We start from the raw sequence: 19,626 nt of genomic DNA, 5'->3' as shown, positions 1-19,626 counted from the left end.
GAGCAGTGCCAATATCTGCATTATTATGATTCTAGATGATGATCTAAAGGGAAAGAGTAGAGTTGCTTGGTCATGATGGATAAGTAGCAAGGGTATGACATCCCTCCATTCTACTGATTGCCAACAGTGGAGTTTTTCTTTTGCTACTAGGAATAGTGCACCTCCAGCTCTCAGTAGTTCTCTGGTTTGCATTCAGTCCTACATTCAGAGTCCAGGATAAGAAAGTCGCTGGCAACCAACAACTGGCAAGTCAGAAAAAAGCCAGGCTGATGTAATGCAGGTTTCTATTTCACTTCAGAATGAAAATTTAATGTTCCCTGAGAGGAATTTATTATGGTTGTCTTATGAATGACAGGTTTTAAAAAGTAATGTTTGCACTCCATATTTTTGTGCTATTTTAAAAAATGCATTTGCAAGAGGCAAACAGCCAATAGCATGAATTGTGCTCAGGATGGTTAGAAGTAGAAATGGATCAGCACAAACTGAGTTTTTTTTTTTCATTTTTCATTTTTCTTTTATTATTCATATGTGCATACAAGGCTTGGTTCATTTCTCCCCCCTGCCCCCACCCCCTCCCTTACCACCCACTCCGCCCCCTCCCTCTTCCCCCCCAATACCCAGCAGAAACTATTTTGTCCTTGTTTCTAATTTTGTTATAGAGAGAGTATAAGCAATAATAGGAAGGAACAAGGGTTTTTGCTGGTTGAGATAAGGATAGCTATACAGGGCATTGACTCACATTGATTTCCTGTGCGTGTGAGTTACCTTCTAGGTTAATTCTTTTTGATCTAATCTTTTCTCTAGTACCTGTTCCCCTTTTCCTATTGGCCTCAGTTGCTTTTAAGGTATCTGCTTTAGTTTCTCTGCATTAAGGGCAACAAATGCTAGCTAGTTTTTTAGGTGTTACCTATCCTCACCCCTTCCTTGTGTGCTCTCGCTTTTATCATGTGCTCATAGTTCAATCCCCTTGTTGTGTTTGCCCTTGATCTAATGTCCACATATGAGGGAGAACATACGATTTTTGGTCTTTTGGGCCAGGCTAACCTCACTCAGAATGATGTTTTCCAATTCCATCCATTTACCAGCGAATGATAACATTTCGTTCTTCTTCATGGCGGCATAGAATTCCACTGTGTATAGATACCACATTTTCTTAATCCATTTGTCAGTGGTGGGGCATCTTGGCTGACAAACTGAGTTTTTAATCTCTTTAGATCAAAAGTAAAAGCTTATGTCATGTAAAGTGTGCATTTGGGGGAAGGGTGCCTGGTCAGGCATTGTTTTGTAAAAGTCATTTCCGTTTTTCTTTTGTCTACTCTGGGCAATTGAATTATTTCAAAATTTTTCTTATTAGTATTTCTCTATATGCATATTTAAGAAAGAGAGAAAATCAAAGAAAGGAGACGAAAACAGACCTGGCTCCCCAAATACAACTATTGTTAACACAATGATATATCTCTTCCAATAAAATTATTTTGTATAGCTAGACTTTAAAACCTAACATGATAATGACAGTAGCTGATCAATATAGAAACATATATGGCTGTGTATAAAACCAGATTAACTTTTCATTTATCACTATGGTGCAAGCATTGTTTCATAGGTAGGAGATATGTTTCCAGGCTCTCTCTAACAAATAGCAGAATCTCAGCATTCTGCATTTTTCAATTAGCAGTAAGTTAACTTTCAGCAGACTCCAGTCCAGAAGTATCTAAGGTACTGGGAGGATGCTCATATATTCCCATGCTCACCCTGGTTGTCACTTATCACCTTAATACTTTGTCCATTCCAGATGCTACTCATCTATTACTGCCTCTTATTACTTGTAATGCTCACCCTGTGGTAGGTCTATCCTGACTGCTACACTTCAACAATGAACACATACTAAATTTCCTAAATTAGAGGCAATACTAAGCAATTAACAGGTAATAAAATTTCACTAAAATTTTGGGGTTATCAGTTAATTCAATGAAGGAAAGAAATTATAAATACTTATCATGAAATATTCCTCAATAGAATATTGAGGATAGAAAACTTATGTACTTACCATTGAGCACTATGGCTGACTCAATTTTGCTTTTGTTTACTTGTTTTGTTTCTTTGAGGCAAGATCTCACTGCATAGCCTAGACTGGCCTTGAACTTGTGATCCTCCTGCTTCAGTCTCCCAAGTGCTGAGTTTACAGGTGTGTACCACCATGTCCAGATCAATTTTTTACTTTAAAAAAATAATTCTTACATGTATTTTGGTGAAAACCTATTTATAATTCTGTTTCGGTTACTATCTCTATGATAAGAAATATCACTAGCTCTTAAAATCTATCAGAAAATTTTGTGAGAAAGTCTTATAAGAAGAATATCTGGAGTCATTTACTTTAATAATCCATGATAATTTGTCTTTTCTATTTCTACTTGAGTTAATTGAATAAAATATGTCTTTCTAGGAACTTTAACTTTTCATTCAAGCTTTTCAATTTACTGCATTAATTTTTGGTATCCTATTTTTTTAAATTTTATTATTCATATGTGCATTTAAGGCTTGGTTCATTTCTCCCCCCTGCCCCCACCCCCTCCCTTACCACCCACTCTGCCCCCTCCCTCTCCCCCCTACCCCCCTCAATACCCAGCAGAAACTATTTTGCCCTTATTTCTAATTTTGTTGTAGAGAGAGTATAAGCAATAATAGGAAGGAACAAGGGTTTTGCTGGTTGAGATAAGGATAGCTATACAGGGAGTTGACTCACATTAATTTCCTGTGCGTGGGTGTTACCTTCTAGGTTAATTCTTTTTGATCTCACCTTTTCTCTAGTTCCTGGTCCCCTTTTCCTATTGGCCTCAGTTGCTTTTAAGGTATCTGCTTTAGTTTCTCTGCATTAAGGGCAACAAATGCTAGCTAATTTTTTAGGTGTCTTACCTATCCTCACCCCTCCCTTGTGTGCTCTCACTTTTATCATGTGCTCAAAGTCCAATCCCATTGTTGTGTTTGCCCTTGATCTAATGTCCACATATGAGGGAGAACATAAGATTTTTGGTCTTTTGGGCCAGGCTAACCTCACTCAGAATGATGTTCTCCAATTCCATCCATTTACCAGCGAATGATAACATTTCGTTCTTCTTCATGACTGCATAAAATTCCATTGTGTATAGATACCATATTTTCTTAATCCATTCATCGGTGGTGGGGCATCTTGGCTGTTTCCATAACTTGGCTATTGTGAATAGTGCAGCAATAAACATGGGTGTGCAGGTGCCTCTGGAGTAACCTGTGTTACAGTCTTTTGGGTATATCCCCAAGAGTGGTATTGCTGGATCAAATGGTAGATCAATGTTTAGCTTCTTAAGTAGCCTCCAAATTATTTCCAGAGTGGTTGTACTAGTTTACATTCCCACCAACAGTGTAAGAGGGTTCCTTTTTCCCCGCATCCTTGCCAACACCTGTTGGTGGTGGTGTTGCTAATGATGGCTATTCTAACAGGGGTGAGGTGGAATCTTAGTGTGGTTTTAATTTGCATTTCCTTTATTGCTAGAGATGGTGAACATTTTTTCATGTGTTTTTTGGCCATTTGAATTTCTTCTTTTGAGAAAGTTCTGTTTAGTTCACTTGCCCATTTCCTTATTGGTTCATTAGTTTGGGGAGAATTTAGTTTTTTAAGTTCCCTATATATTCTGGTTATCAGTCCTTTGTCTGATGTATAGCTGGCAAATATTTTTCTCCCACTCTGTGGGTGGTCTCTTCAGTTTAGAGACCATTTCTTTTGATGAACAGAAGCCTTTTAGCTTTATGAGGTCCCATTCATCTCTGCTATCTCTTAGTTGCTGTGCTGCTGGGGTTTCGTTGAGAAAGTTCTTACCTATATCTACTAACTCCAGAGTATTTCCTACTCTTTCCTGTATCAACTTTAGAGTTTGTGGTCTGATATTAAGATCCTTGATCCATTTTGAGTTAATGTTGGTATAGGGTGATATACATGGATCTAGTTTCAGTTTTTTGCAGACTGCTAACCAGTTTTCCCAGCAGTTTTTGTTGAAGAGGCTGCTATTTCTCCATCGTATATTTTAGCTCCTTTGTCAATGTTTTCATACATTCTTTTTCTGTTTGCTCATTATTAGTGTATAGAAATGCTAATGATTTTTCTATGTTGATTTTATATCCTGCTACCTTGCTATAGCTATTGATGATGTCCAGAAGCTTCTGATTAGAGTTTTTTTGGGTCTTTAAGGTATAGGATCATGTCATCTGCAAATAGGGATATTTTGACAGTTTCTTTACCTATTTGTATTCCTTTTATTCCTTCTTCTTGCCTAATTGCTCTGGCTAGGAATTCCAGTACTATGTTGAATAAGAGTGGAGATAGAGGGCATCCTTGTCTGGTTCCTGATTTTAGAGGGAATGGTTTCAGTTTTTCTCTGTTAAGTATAATGCTGGCTGTAGGTTTGTCATATATAGCTTTTATAATGTTGAGGAACTTTTTTCTATTCCTAGTTTTCTTAGAGCTTTTACCATGAAATGATGTTGGATCTTATCAAAGGCTTTTTCTGCATCTATTGAGATAATCAAGTGGTTTTTGTCTTTGCTTCTGTTAATGTGGTTTATTACGTTTATTGATTTTCGTATGTTGAACCACCCCTGCATCCCTGGGATGAAGCCTACCTGGTCGTGGTGAATAATCTTTTTGATGTGTTGCTGAATTCAATTTGCCATTATTTTGTTGAGGATTTTTGCATCAATGTTCATTAAGGAGATTGGCCTATAGTTCTCCTTTTTGGAGGTGTCTTTGCCTGGTTTTGGGATAAGTGTAATACTGGCTTCATAAAATGTGTTTGGCAGTTTTCCTTCCCTTTCTATTTCGTGGAACAGTTTAAGGAGGGTTGGTATCAGTTCTTCTTTAAAGGTCTGATAGAATTCAGCAGAGAATCCATCAGGTCCTGGACTTTTCTTTTTGGGGAGACTCTTGATTGCTGCTTCAATTTCATTTTGTGTTATAGGTCTATTCAGGTGATTAATTTCCTCTTGGTTCAGTTTTGGATGATCATATGTATCTAGAAATCTGTCCATTTATTTTAGATTTTCAAATTTATTTGAATATAGGTTCTCAAAGTAGTCTCTGATGATTTCCTGGACTTCCATGGTGTTTGTTGTTATCTCCCCTTTTGCATTCCTGATTATACTAATTTGGGTTTTTTCTCTCCTCATTTTAGTGAGGTTTGCCAGGGATCTAATGATCTTGTTTATTTTTTCAAAGAACCAACTTTTTGTTTCATTAATTCTTTGTATGAAACAAAGAATTGTATGGTTTTTTTGGTTTCTATTTCGTTGATTTCAGCTGTTAGTTTTTATCATTTCTCTCCTTCTATTTGTTTTGGGATTTGCTTGTTCTTGTTTTTCTAGGAGTTTGAGATGTATTATTAGGTCATTGATTTGGAATCCTTCAGTCGTTTTAATATATGCACTCATGACTATAAACTTTCCTCTCAGGACTGCCTTAGCTGTGTCCCATAGGTTCTGGTAGGTTGTGTTTTCATTTTCATTGACTTCCAGGAACTTTTAAATTTCCTTTTATTCCATTGATGATCCATTCTTCATTAAGTAATGAGTTATTTAGTTTCCAGCTGTTTGCATGTTTTTTGTCTTTACTTTTGTTGTTGAGTTCTACTTTTACTGCATTGTGATCAGATAGTATGCATGGTATAATTTCTATTTTCTTATATTTGCCGAGACTTGCTTTGTGCCCTAGGATATGATCTATTTTGGAGAAGGTTCCATGGGCTGCTGAGAAGAATGTATATTGTGTAGAAGTTGGATGAAATGTTCTGCAGACATCAACTAGGTCCATTTGATCTATTGCATATTTTAGATCTTGGATTTCTTTACTGATTTTTTGTTTGGATGACCTATCTATTGATGATAATGGGGTGTTAAAGTCTCCCACAACCACTGTGTTGGCATTTATATATGCTTTTAGGTCTTTCAGGGTATGTTTGATGAAATTGGGTGCGTTGACATTGGGTGCATACAGGTTGATGATCATTATTTCCTTTTGGTCTATTTCCCCTTTTATTAGTATAGAATGTCCTTCTTTATCTCATTTGATCAATGTAGGTTTGAAGTCTACTTTGTCAGAGATAAGTATTGCTACTCCTGCCTGTTTTGGGGGGCCATTGGCTTGATAAATTTTCTTCCAGCCTTTCATCCTAAGCCTATGGTTATTTCTGTCGGTGAGATGGGTCTCCTGTAAGCAACAAATTGTTGGATCTTCCCTTTTAATCCATTTCTCAAGCAGTGCCTTTTGATGGGTGAATTAAGTCCGTTAACATTAAGTGTTAGTACTGATAGGTATGTGGTGATTCCTGTCATTTAGTTATCTTAGTTGTTTGAAGGTTTGACTGTGTGTACCTAAGTTGAGGTTACTCTCTACTTTCTTGCTTTTTCTTTTCCTGTGGTTTGGTGCTGCCTGTCTTTTCATGGTTAAGTTGGATTTCACTTTCTGTGTGCAGAATCCCTTGCAGAACCTTTTGTAGTTGTGGCTTTGTGGTCACATATTGTTTTAGTTTCTGCTTATCATGGAAGACTTTTATTGCTCCATCTATTTTGAATGATAGTTTTTCTGGGTAGAGTATCTTGGGGTTGAAGTTATTTTCATTCAGTGCCCGGAAAATATCACCCCATGCTCTTCTTGCTTTTAATGTTTCTGTTGAGAAGTCTGCTGTGATTTTTATGGGTTTACCTTAGTATGTTACTTGTTTTTTCTCTCTTACAGCCTTCAATATTCTTTCCTTAGTTTCTGAACTTGTTGTTTTAATGATAATATGTCGTGGGGTAGTTCTATTTTGATCTAGTCTGTTTGGCGTCCTGGAGGCCTCTTGCATCTGTATGGGAATATCTTTCTCTAGATTTGGGAAATTTTCCATTATTATTTTGTTGAATATATTACACATTCCATTCGCTTGCACCTCTTCTCCTTCTTCGATGCCCATGATTCTCAAGTTTGGTCTTTTGATGGAGTCAGTGAGTTCTTACATTTTCTTTTCACAGGTCTTGAGTTGTTTAATTAATAGTTCTTTGGTTTTTCCTTTAATTACCATTTCATCTTCAAGTTCTGAGATTCTGTCTTCTGTTTGGTCTATTCTGCTGGATTGGCCTTCTGTTTTGTTTTGCAGTTCTGTTTCATTCTTTTTTCTGAGGTTTTCCATATCCTGGCAGTTTTCCTCTTTAATGTTGTCTATTTTTGTCCTGAGTTCATTTATCCGTTTATTCATTGTGTTCTCTCTTTCACTTTGGTGTTTATACAGTGCTTCTATGGTTTCCTTTATTTCTTCTTTTGCTTTTTCAAATTCTCTATTTTTGTTGTCTTGGAATTTCTTGAGTGTCTCCTGTACATTTTGGTTGACCCTATCCAGTATCATCTCTATAAAATTCTCATTGAGTACCTGTAGTATGTCTTCTTTTAAATTATTCTTGTGGGCTTCATTGGGTCCTTTGGCATAGTATCTTCATTTTGTTGGAGTCTGGATCTGAGTATCTGTTTTCTTCATTCCCCTCTGGTTCCTGTAGTAATTTTTTGCTGTGGGGAAACTGGTTTCCCTGTTTTTTCTGTCTTCCCATCATTGTCTTTGGTGTTGTTACTGTCCCTGTACTGTGTGCAATTAAGTATTTTCTAGTTTGTAATAATAACAATGGTAATATTTAGAATGGAAGGGTGAGCTGAGATGGAAAGCAAGAAGTTAAAGAAAAGTGAAAAACAAGTACACAGACAAGAGGGAGAAAGCAGAACAAGGTATCAGACAAGAAAGTTTCAAAGGTATAAACAGGGAGCGGTAGTGTACTAATCGACAGTAAGCTGAATAGACATTAGAGGACAGAGAGAGGATTGAAAATAAAAAATTTAAAAAAAGATAAGAATAAAAATAAAAAATAAGTAAATGAAAGAAATATCTGTATATAAAAATAAATTAAAATAAAATGAAAACTAGAAAATTAAAAAAAAAACCAAGAAACCAAAAAACCAAAAAACCTCCAAGTTCAAATGCCATGAAGTTTCAGTCGTAATAATTTGGGTGCCCGTCTCAGTCTCCTATCCTGGAGATGGTGCCTCAGATGTTGTTCTGTAGTTGTCTCCTGAAAGGGGTGCATAAAGTAGAACATAACTACACACACACACACACACACAAAAAAAACCCACCACGTGTCCCAAGTTCAAATGCAATACAGTTTCAGTAAGTTTTTCAGCATGCAGGTGTAATTTGGTTGTTCTTTCATCAAAGATAGGGAGAAAAAGAAAAAAAAAAAAGAGTCTGGAGACAGTTCTGAGAATGGTATCTGCGGCTGTGGCTTGCCTGCCCGCTGCTGTCAGCCTGCTGTTGCTGGCAGCATTATTTATGCAGATTTCTCAGGTGAGCTTAGCACTCACCTGGCCCCGCAGGCTTTGTTTACTCAGAGTTCTCCTGTGCGGGAGCCTCTGCTACAGGCTTTCCCCTTTCTAAGCACTGGGAAAGGTGACACTGCACCCGCATTGTCAGGCCTGCGTGTTTATTTATAGTTCATGTGGGAGGTGGGTCTTCCCCCCTCTCCTGTGGAGTTTTCCTCCCACCACCACTTTCATAAGCTTTCTTGCTCCTGATTAATGGTCAGTGCTGCTGCTCCTGCCAGCCACCATGTTTGTTTACAGTTCACGTGAGAAGTGGGTCTTCTATTGCTGGTTTCCTACCTGTAATTATTTCTCATTTTTTACTTCTGACATTTTGTGATATATCTTCCCAGAGTTTTATTAATTTTACCTTGAAAATATTTATGCTTTTATTTTATATTTCATTAATTTCTGCTCCTACACAGTATTTCTTTCTTTCTGCTGCTTTACATTATATTTTACTACTTTATTTATGTATTTGTTTATTTATTTATTTTTGGTGGTACTGGGGTTTGAATTCAGGGCTTCATGCTTACTAGACAGGTGCTCTACCACTTGAGCTATGCCTCCAACAAATTTTATTTTTTGAATGCTTAACTTTCAGCCCTCATTCTTTTCTAACAGAAACAAAACTATACCTTCATTCCTAAACACTGCTTTGCTGTGCCCACATGTTTCTACTTGGATTTTTAAAAATATTATTCATTAAAGTAGATGTATTACTTAACTCCATATCATTCTTCATTTCTGTGTCATTTTATATTTTCCTCTACTGTATATCTTATTTAGACAATTTGTCTCAATTTCCATTCTTATGAATTTCTTCTCAAGTTTTTGTTATTTTTCTAGCCCAAATACACAATTTTGTATCTACTATAGTAGTACACATTATATGAGTAGTATTATATTTTATGCAGCAGTATTATATATTATGTAGCATTATATGTTATATTTCATGTATTGTATATTACATATATTATTCAAAGATATATAGTTTTTATTATGCCAATCCTTTGAGATCAAGTCAGTTATGATTGTGGCCTATTATGTATTCAGCTTTTAAATAAAATATTCTTATATGCTTGAAAAGAATATGAATTCTAGGGTGGGAGGCATAGCTCAAGTGATAGAGTATGTATAACACAGGACAGTCAAAAAACAAAACCACAATGACAGAAACAGAATGTGAATTCTACAGTGCCTGTGTATAGTGCTTTAAACATATTTCCAACAGTTCAGGTTTATTAATCATGCTATCTAAGTAGTCTATTCCTTTATTAACTATTTTGGCTGCCTTTTAATCATTTACTGGAAAAAATAGTGAACTATTGCAATATGTCAATCAATTTGGAGATTTCCTTTTTTCTGAAAAAGATTCCTCTATTTTAAAGCTGTATTGCATAAAAGTGTAGAATTATTACAAATTCTTCAATTTGTAAATAAAAAGCTTCATCATTATGCATTGACCTTCATTTTCAGTAATATTTTTAACTCCAACTCTTTCAAAAATATCAACATAGTTTTACTTTGTTTTGGTTGATATTTGTAAGGATTAATCTGACAGTCTTTTTAATTTTTTTCTATCTTACTGTATCCCTTTTTTAGAAATGTCTCTTGCACATAACAGACAGGTGGATATTTAATATGAGATTGATGGTATTCTCCTTTTAATTTACCCTATTTGGTATTCATTGGTGTTCTTGAAATTGTGGATTTTTCATGAGTTCTAATTGGATTCATGCATGCTGGATATTGCCATTCTAATCCCAAATATCTTAATTTCCTGTTCATATTTTCCACAACTGTTTCTCTAAGCTTCATTTCTGATATTTTCTTCTGATTTACCTAATAGTTGAAGAAACCTCACCAGACACATTGATTGTGCCTGTAATCTTAGCTACTTGGGAAGCCAAGATTGAGAGGATTGCAGTTAGAGGCCAGCCTCAGCAAAAAGTTAATGAGATACTATCAAAGCCAATAAAAAATTCTGTGTATGGTGGCTTGTGCCAGCATCCCAACTAGGCAAGAAGCAGAAATAGGAGGATTGATAAAGACCCTATTTAGAAAATAATTAAAAGCAAAAAGGACTGGGGTGTGGCTCAAGTGGTAGAACCCCTGCCTTGTAAGCAGGAGACCTTGAATACTGCAAAAAAAAAAAAAAAAAAAGAGAATCCTCTCTTTGTCTATATCTTTGTCTCTCTCTCTCCATATATATATATATACAAATATATAGAGAATAAAAAATTAATGCTTAGTATATAATGTAAATTTAATATTTATCTGGAAGGAATATCATTAAGTGACATTTTATCTTTCTAAAGTCCATCTTAATGGAGTGAATGAAGACTGATATTAACTTTCACTGCTGACTCTTTCAGTAACAGGTGGTGTCCTCCAAGTTTTTCCACTGCAAATTTACTACTTTTCTTTTTTGTAATTAATAAGTATGCTATGGGGACAGACTCTGAGATTATGTGAGGGCCCTTTTTCTTTTTTGAAAATGTTTAACTTTAGCTTCCACAGTGGTTATCTGTAACAATTATTGGGTGTTTACCTAATGGTAATTTTTCCCCATCATTCCTCATTCATTAATTAAATAGGATTCCACTAAAATGTAAAACTATCTTCATGGATATTTATTTTACTTTATAGGTTTTAATCAATTATCATTTTTAGTTTTGATATGTAAATTTTTCCCATTTTTGTCTGCCATCAGGAATTCCTTGTAGTTGGCATCTCTTTTTTTTTCACATGCTCCATATTCCTTCCTGCCTTCCTCCCTCCCTCATTCCCTCCCTCCTTCTCTCCCGCCCTTCCTTCCTTCCTTCCCTTTCTGTATTTTGTTTTTCAGTTTCTTCTTTAGCCCTTCTTTGCTTCTATAGCCCTTGTTACTATAAGATTTCCTGGTCTCTTCTTTTATATTCTCTGCCATAGCCCCAGAAAAAAACATTTCTCCAAGGATTCCTGGTTTCCTTTTTTGGGAGGTATTTAGAAACCAAGATTTGGGAATGCTTAACGTTTTTTGGAGCCTTATCTGAAGAAATTTTTTGAGGCCTTAGTTGAGAGTGGGATCCTCTAGACAGCTTTTGTATTTGTTTCTGCTGAATGCCAAGGACTCTGCCAAATTCAAGCTACTTTAAAGTTAATTATTGCCTTAGGTTTTATTACATTTACATAGTTCAGTTTCAATCTGCATGTCTAGGTAAGGGATTGCTTGTTTACTTGTTCTTAGTCACAATTCAGTACAGAAACTGTCCTTTTGATATTCTGACAGTAGGGTAGGCTCTGCTTTTTTTCTGGTTCAATTTATGCTGAGAATGTATTACTTAGGATGATATAACTTCCTTTAGACTACTCAGTTTGCCCAAATCCTAGTATTACCTGTTCATTTCTTGATGCCTGGGAAGACATGAAAACTGAAATCCAAGTCAGTAGGTTTGGTAAATTGTCCTAAGAGGACATTTGGGTTTAATGTTCAACTCTACTCTCTGTATTACTGATTTCTCATCATTTTCAGTCTCTCAATATACTTAAATTTATTTCACCTCAGCTGTAAATTTGGAAATGGACTTCATACATTTATTCTAGCATTTTAGTTGTCAATGGAAATGTTGTTCATATTACCTAATCTTCCATGTTCTAGGAATTGAAAATGCATACAAACATTTAAATTTCATTAATCTTAGTTTATTCCTGAGAGAAATCATCAAGTTCAAGAAAACTTTAATAAATGTTACCATATTTTTCTGGTGTTTTTATTTCAAAATTGCTTTTAAAACAATGCTCTATTTTGTGCCACCAGCAATGGATGTGGATAAGAAGGTTTTGATGTACTTGTAAAGAGCCCTAGAATTTTCTTGGGGTCTAGAAGAAGTACTTCCTTCATCTCTATTTCTGTGAGTCCATCTCCATAGGTGGTATGCTTCATTGGAATCCCCTACCAAGGACAGAAAGCAGATGGGTTAGCTTGATGACAGCCAACAAAGATAAGTGAAATATGAAGTGAAAGGAGGACTTGGATCTGTCAGGACATGGCCATATTAAGTCTTCAGTCAGATGATCCTGATTGAAGGCACCATGGACGTGCAGCACTATGACACAACTTCTTGCCTGTTGTCTTGCATGGTTATGTTAGCCTCATGATAACACCTCATACATTAGTCATTTGGAGTTTTTGTTCTGCCTCAATTATCTCCTTTTGGCCTTATCCCTCTCCCCATTTTTCATAACTATATTGCTTTAAATTAGCTAAAATGGATTCAATTCTCTGCTATTGTTAATAATATATTTATTAGATTCTTTTCACAATTTTTGCTTCCTTGTAATGACTATAATTTAAAAACATTTTGGACACATTTGCAGTTACTCTTAACAAAGTTTAGAACATGGTCTCACTGAGTTAGAGTAGGAAGACAAAAGTAGCAAAGCCTAAATACATCTGATTACAACAAAGCTTTAAGTGACTGCATAAGGGTTATACTGGTCATTGCTTATAGATGACTCATGAAGATCTCAAGCAAGATGATACCAAACATGTAAACTCAAAAGGAAATTGGAAAATATGGTTCTCCCGTTGTTGGACTTTCATGGCATTCTTAATTCATGGTGTCCCATGCAACAGATTGTAGAATGGTAAAATAATTTAAATTCAGTGGTATCCTCAGTAGTTTGTTTTGTCTTTCAGTTTTGTTTTTGCAGAATGAACGAAATATGCTTAAAATTCAAACAAAACAAATTAATAAAGCATAATATTTCTTAGACATGTTGTGATGGTATTTACTCCTGGATTCTTAGAGTATAGGATGATTTCCACTGTACTTGATATGTTATCTAATTGACATTGAAAATCTTAGACTGGTGGAGTGGCTCAAGCAGTAAAGCACATGCCTAAGAAGTGTGAGGCCCTGAGTTCAAACTCTAGTACTGCCAAAAAGAAAAAAGGAAAGAAAATCTTTGTCATTTAGTGGTTGTCAGGTTAGAATTTGGGAATGGAACTTTGCTAATTGCCAACTGCATATATGAAGGAAAAAAAGCTCTATTTTCAAAAGAAGAATTTACTGTGTGTACTTATGAAAACTGTTAATAAAAAAGTTTTATTAACTCACAGTTTGTGTTGCTAAAAGTCTAAGACTGGACTGCTCCACTTAGTCTCTGGGGGAGCCTTCTGGATGCATCACAACATGGAAAAAAGTAAAATTGGAAATGGCCAAGCAAGAGGGGTGCCCCGCTTTATAGCAATGTATTCTCATAAGACTTACCCAATATGGTGAGAACCACACTAATCCCTTCTGAGGGTGATGTCCCATAATCCAATAATTTCTTAAAATCTCAACATCCTTATATTGGGGAAGAAGGTATTAGAACACATATTCAACTCATACCCAAATCATAGAAGTGATAGAAACACCAAAAAGAATCTTGATCAGAGAGATGTACCAAAAATTATTGAAAAGCCAGATATCATAAAACATATTGTCAGAAATACTGATAATATGCAAGAAGATGTGAAAATAATAGAAGAAAGGGTGATGGAACTGCTCAATGATGATGACATAGTTCCTTCCTTACATATTAGGATTAGAAAAGACAAATGAACAAAAAAAAGCAAAGAAAATATTGAAAATATCATGTTTAGCTGACATCCAAAACAAGAAGATAAAATTAAAGTTATAATAAATTTATTTTTTTGCATAAACTTAATAACAATTTGTAATGCTATACTTTCTATTTTTTAAAATTTTACTTTACTCTTCATATCTGATACCTTGATTTAGGTCCAGTATAAGAAATAAAAGACAGTAGGGTGCTGGCAGCTCAGCCCTGTAAATCCTAGCTACTCAGGAGGCAGAGATCAGGAAGATTGTGGTTCTAGTTCAGCCCAGGCAAAAAAAAAAAAAAAAAGTTGCTAGACCCTGTCTCGAAAATACCCAACACTTATAGTCAATAGTAGTATAGCTCAGAAGAAGGGTAAATACTAAGGGCTAAAACAGTAAGAAAATTTTTGATGAAAAAGAGGAACATCAGGAGAGAGATGTAAGATTAGAAAGGAAAGAAGGAAGGCTTTTAATTCCAATAGGAAGAAAGATGTGGAAAGATATGAAGATGTGTACAGAGGCAGTAAGAAGGTCAATGTTTAGGCACTTGTGTAGAGGACTGGCAGGGAGCAAGGTGAAGTGACTAACTCAGAGGCAAACAGTAAGTGTCAACTACAAGGAACTGAGAACTTTTGTTCCCAACTAAAGTGGCAATAGTGATCTCCAAGTTCAGGTTACATGATTCTAAATAATTCTATGATTTGGTCTCCTCTTGGGGAAAGGGAAAGATAGCCAACTCCTCCCCAGAATTGAAGGAAGAATGGGTATAGAGATACAGTTTGAGGTCAATTTGAAAAAGAAGAGGAAATGTGGTCCTTAGAGTAAGTAAAAAAGGTCAGTATGCATCTGTTAATGGGTGGCTAAGATAGGTAAAGAAAAACAATGGTGCTGGTAGAGTGGCTCAAGTGGTAGAGAGCCTGCTTAGTAAGCATGAAGCCCTAAGTTCAAACTCCAGTACCACCAAAAAAGAAGAAAAGAAAAAATGATGGAATTCAAATGAACAAGGGATTATTTTGCTAAATAGGGCTTCCTTATGAATGCTGAATTTGCCAAGGATGTTGACAGGTATCACTGTGGAGGAAAAACGTGAAATGGATGCGAAAGTTCTCCAGAGTCATCATCATGGATATTAAATTGAAATGTGAAATTTCAGGACGTTTTCAATGCATGCAAACATTTTTTTTTTAATATTTAAGGAGAAGTTAGAGAAATATGAAAATATTTACATTGTTGTTGTTACCAGAGTTTTAGTTGGGGTTCTTGATTCTTGGGAGAGATTTCAAGTAAGACATGAAATGTAGTGAAAGTAATAGCAAATTTTAAAATTTATTAAGAGAAATAAGAGTACACTTGCATAGAGGAAAGAAAGTTGTCTCCCAGAGGAGACTGACAATGCATGTTTTTGTGTCCCAGCTTTATTGGGACCCCTTAAGAGGAACTTTTTTAGAAAGACTTCTATAAATTTATCATGACAGCATTGGCTTTTTGTCATCAACTCCTCTTACATGTTGGGTGGGTGCAATTTTTGGTTGTGGCTACTCATATTGGAGCTGTCACTTTTCACAGGCAGTGGGGGACTGGGTCAGAAGGATCCTGTTGTATGTCACAAGTCATTCTGATAATGTCAATAGATGTGATTCTTTATCAACATCCAAGCCATTGTTCTCAACCATCAGGTCTCCTAACTCCCTACCTAGCCCCTATGTCACAATCTTTATGTTTCAATTCTTTTAAAGTTCTATACTTACATAGTAATAGTGGATAAAAGATTATTATATTTAAAGAAAGGTTTGAAAGTTATGTTTTTCATATATACATTTACTACTGACAAACATTTTAATGCTTCTTTAATATAAACAGAATTATAGGCTGGTGAAATTTAATAATTCTACCATGTCTTAGTTTTCATTTTTTTTGATAATCTGGAAATAATTTGAGAATACAAGACACCACTGTCATTGCTACTACTACTGAACTTCTTCCTAGTTCTACTGTTAGTAGTATTCCAATTGTGGCTGATTCAGGCTCCACCTACCAGGTCTACCTGTTGTCCACATATTATGTTAAGTGAAGAACATCTCAGTTCTTTTAAGTTTCACAAAAAATTTCCAAGAGGTTTCATTATAATCTGCATTGCCTGAGGGCTTAGAGAACTGATGCACATTTGCCAGACTTGTATTTGAATATTCAAACCTTTCTCTATTTTTAACTAATGTTTTCTCTGACTTATATATCACATTCTAAAAAGTGTATGTTAAAATTTTCCAATCCATTATAGATTTTTTTAATTACTCCTGGTAATTTAGCAAACTTAGCTTTTTTCTTATTGGGAATGATTTGAAAGTTTATGAGAACTCTATCATTAATTTTTATGATTACTTTTGTAAATACACAATAATTCCTATCTCATGATTATTATTATTATTTTGGTGGGACTAGGGTTTGAACTCAGGGTTTCACTTGTAAAGCAGGCACTCGCAAAGCAGGAGCTCTAACCCCTGAGGCATGACTCTAGTCCATTTTTCTCTGGTTATTTTGGAGATGGGGTCTTGCAAATTATTTGCTCAGGCTGATCTTGAATCACAATCCTCCTGATCTCAGCCTCCCACATAGTTAGGATTACAGGTGTGAGTCATTGGCGTCCAGCTTCTCATGATTATTTGTATTATAAAATCTTTCAAGAGCTACATCAGATATTGTTTGCCTCATTTTCATCTTTTAAAAAAATTAATAAATTTTTATTAAGATATATTCATTATACAAAGTGGGATGCATAGAGACAATTCCAATTAGGCTAATATTTTACATTAGTTGCATTGCCCCTGCCATCTCTCCCCTATACCCCCTCCCCACCCAATTTAAAGCAATTGCAAGAGGTTTCTTTGTTCTATTTCATGTATTCTATGAAATCCATCAACCATATATCCTCACCTTAATCTCCTTCATTCACCCTCCTGTCTCCCACTAGTAACCCCTCCCACCACACTATATCTATTTTATAGTCCTGTCTTTCTTTATTAACATTTAAGTTGATGTTCACAGGGGTTTCTCAATGTATCCCCTTTGTGGGTATACTTTACTTTGGTCTGTTCAATCCCTTCCATTACTCTCCCTTACCTCTTTACCTTCCGTCATCCATTTTTCAATGGCTTTCGATATACATCCTTATATCCTCTACTTTTCATCTTTTTTGCTTTTAGCCTTTCTGCTGTCATGTTGCTTAATTGTATTAAAGGACAATTAGCTAAATATTCTAAGTTTTTCTGTGGATCTCCTTTAATTGCTGATTTTAATCCATTTATATTTATTATAATTTCTAACAAAGTTTAATTATTTCCAATGTCATGGTGACATAATTCTCTTTATTATTGAGGTGTTTTTAAATTTTTCCCTTTAAATATATTTTAAAAAATTTTTTTAATATAATTTTAATAAAATGTTTTAAATTAAATTTTAAATTAATTTCTCTCAATTTTTTTTACAATTTTTATTAACATTAAAATCAAACATTTAAGAAAGAAATGAACCCATCTAAAATGAGTTAGGATAAGACTGTTATCTGGAAAGGTTCTAAAGGTAGCATAGACTGTTGTAGAAACTTTTTGCTCCCCTAGTACAGTGTCATACCTTTTTGATTCTCTTCCTTCCTACTGGAATGGATGAATATGCTGAATATAGCAGTAGCAGTTCTTTGTAGCCAAAAGAATTGCATGACAGAACTTATCAGCTACATATGAGAGAAATAATTACTTTTAAACCACTATACTTAGGCCATAAGTGGAGTCAAGTGCAATTAAATTGATACTTCTCTTCTTTCTTAGTTTCCATTAGATGGTAATGGTACTTATGTTTTTTGTACTGATTTTGAACAGTTATTTTTAGTGTATATTAATTATACAAAATGGGGAGTTTTCATTGTGATATTTACATACATTTATACAATGTATTTTGATCATATTTATCTCTTCTATTACCATTTCTTATCCCCTATTTAAAAAAATCTTACATGGATTTTGTTATGACATTTTCATACATGCATATAATTGTATACTTTTTGATTCTTCAGTTGCTATTCTTCAATTTTTAGAAAACAATTGACTTAAAATTGCTAAAAATTTAATTTTAAGACATATCTACCCTTCTAAAAATGCAATAAAGTAGAATTTCTTAGCCTCAGTTATCAACACCCTTTCCTATCTTCCAAATATTAAGTCTTATATTTTAGTTCTAGCTCATTTGTACCTATTAGTGGCTATTATTATTGCATTTGTGATCAAGTTATGTTTATATTGCTAATATGTTTAGAAATTAATTTTTGCAATCTTCCTTCAGGTTTACTTTCTTATTACTGAAATTAATCCTATAATTATTCTTTCACTGTGGTCTAGGAAACAATTTGTTTCCCATTCTGCCCTCATCTAATTGTATGTTGTGAGTTTTTTCTCTCTGTTTAATACTATGATATCTTCCTCATCTTTGATCTTCCTCTTGGTTCTGAGCATGACAGCAGCAGTACTGCAGCAGCCTCAGCAGCCAAGGCTTCTGGTTTCAGTGATGGAAGTAGAAGCAGCTTTAGCAGTCATCCCCAGTAGTACCAGTAGGGGGCAACACTGGCAGCATGGACGTAGCAGCAACAGCAGTGGTCATTTGGGATTCCAGATTCTTCGGTGTCCTCAGTATGAGTTGTTGGCTTCTTTTAATATGGCTGTGCTTGTGCTTCTGACAGCAACAGCAATAGCAGCAGCAACTCTTAGGTGGTATGATCTTCTCTTTTGCTCCTCTAGGTCTTCTACCCATTGTACACAAGTCTCTATTATACAATTCTGTTGTATATTCCTAAAGTTGCTTTTATTTTCCCAACTGGATACTGGATTACCGGATACTGGATACTGATTAATAAAATACTGGTGAGATTGTGGTAGATTATATTAATGAGAAACGATTATACAATCTTGTCCCATTGTCAAATATTGACCAAATGTTGTGTTTTAAACACTGAAATGGAAGTAGAATTGATGTGTCAAATTCAAGCAAAAGCTTTTAGAGTTATTACATTGTTTTTCCCTATTTTCTTTTGCCTCCACAACAAGATGAATGTTTCAAAGAAGAGATGTCTATTAGTTTGGGTTTTGAAATGCAAATATGAGCTTGAGTCCCAGTGAATCTATGTTGAACATACAATATAAAGAAGAAACACACATTTGTTATTGTTTTTAAGCTATTAATATTTTTAATGTTTTATTTTTATTGCAATATGGCCTAGCTTAGAATAACATGTAATTTGGGCTTATTTTTATTTATTATGTTTCAGAATAATTAAGAATCTTAACTCGAGCCATTATGTTGTTCTTAATTTCTGAAAAATTCTGTCATTAACTTTTTAAATATCTCCTCTTTTTACTCTCAAGCTTCATTTTCTGGTACTCTAACTAGAAATATGTTCACTTGCTTATTATATTCTCCCTATCTTTTAACCTTTCTTTCATATCTTCCATGTCTCTGTTCTAAATAATTTCCTCCATATGTTTTTCTGGTTCATCTATGTCTAATATCCTGATTAGATGTCCATTATTTAATTCCTGTATTTTCCTCTCTGGAATTTTTATTTACTTTTTAAATAGCTGTGCA

Source organism: Castor canadensis, chromosome 1 (genome assembly GCF_047511655.1).
Source record: "Castor canadensis chromosome 1, mCasCan1.hap1v2, whole genome shotgun sequence".
NCBI classification, from domain to species: domain Eukaryota; kingdom Metazoa; phylum Chordata; class Mammalia; order Rodentia; family Castoridae; genus Castor; species Castor canadensis.
Note: the sequence above shows the minus strand (reverse complement) of the source record.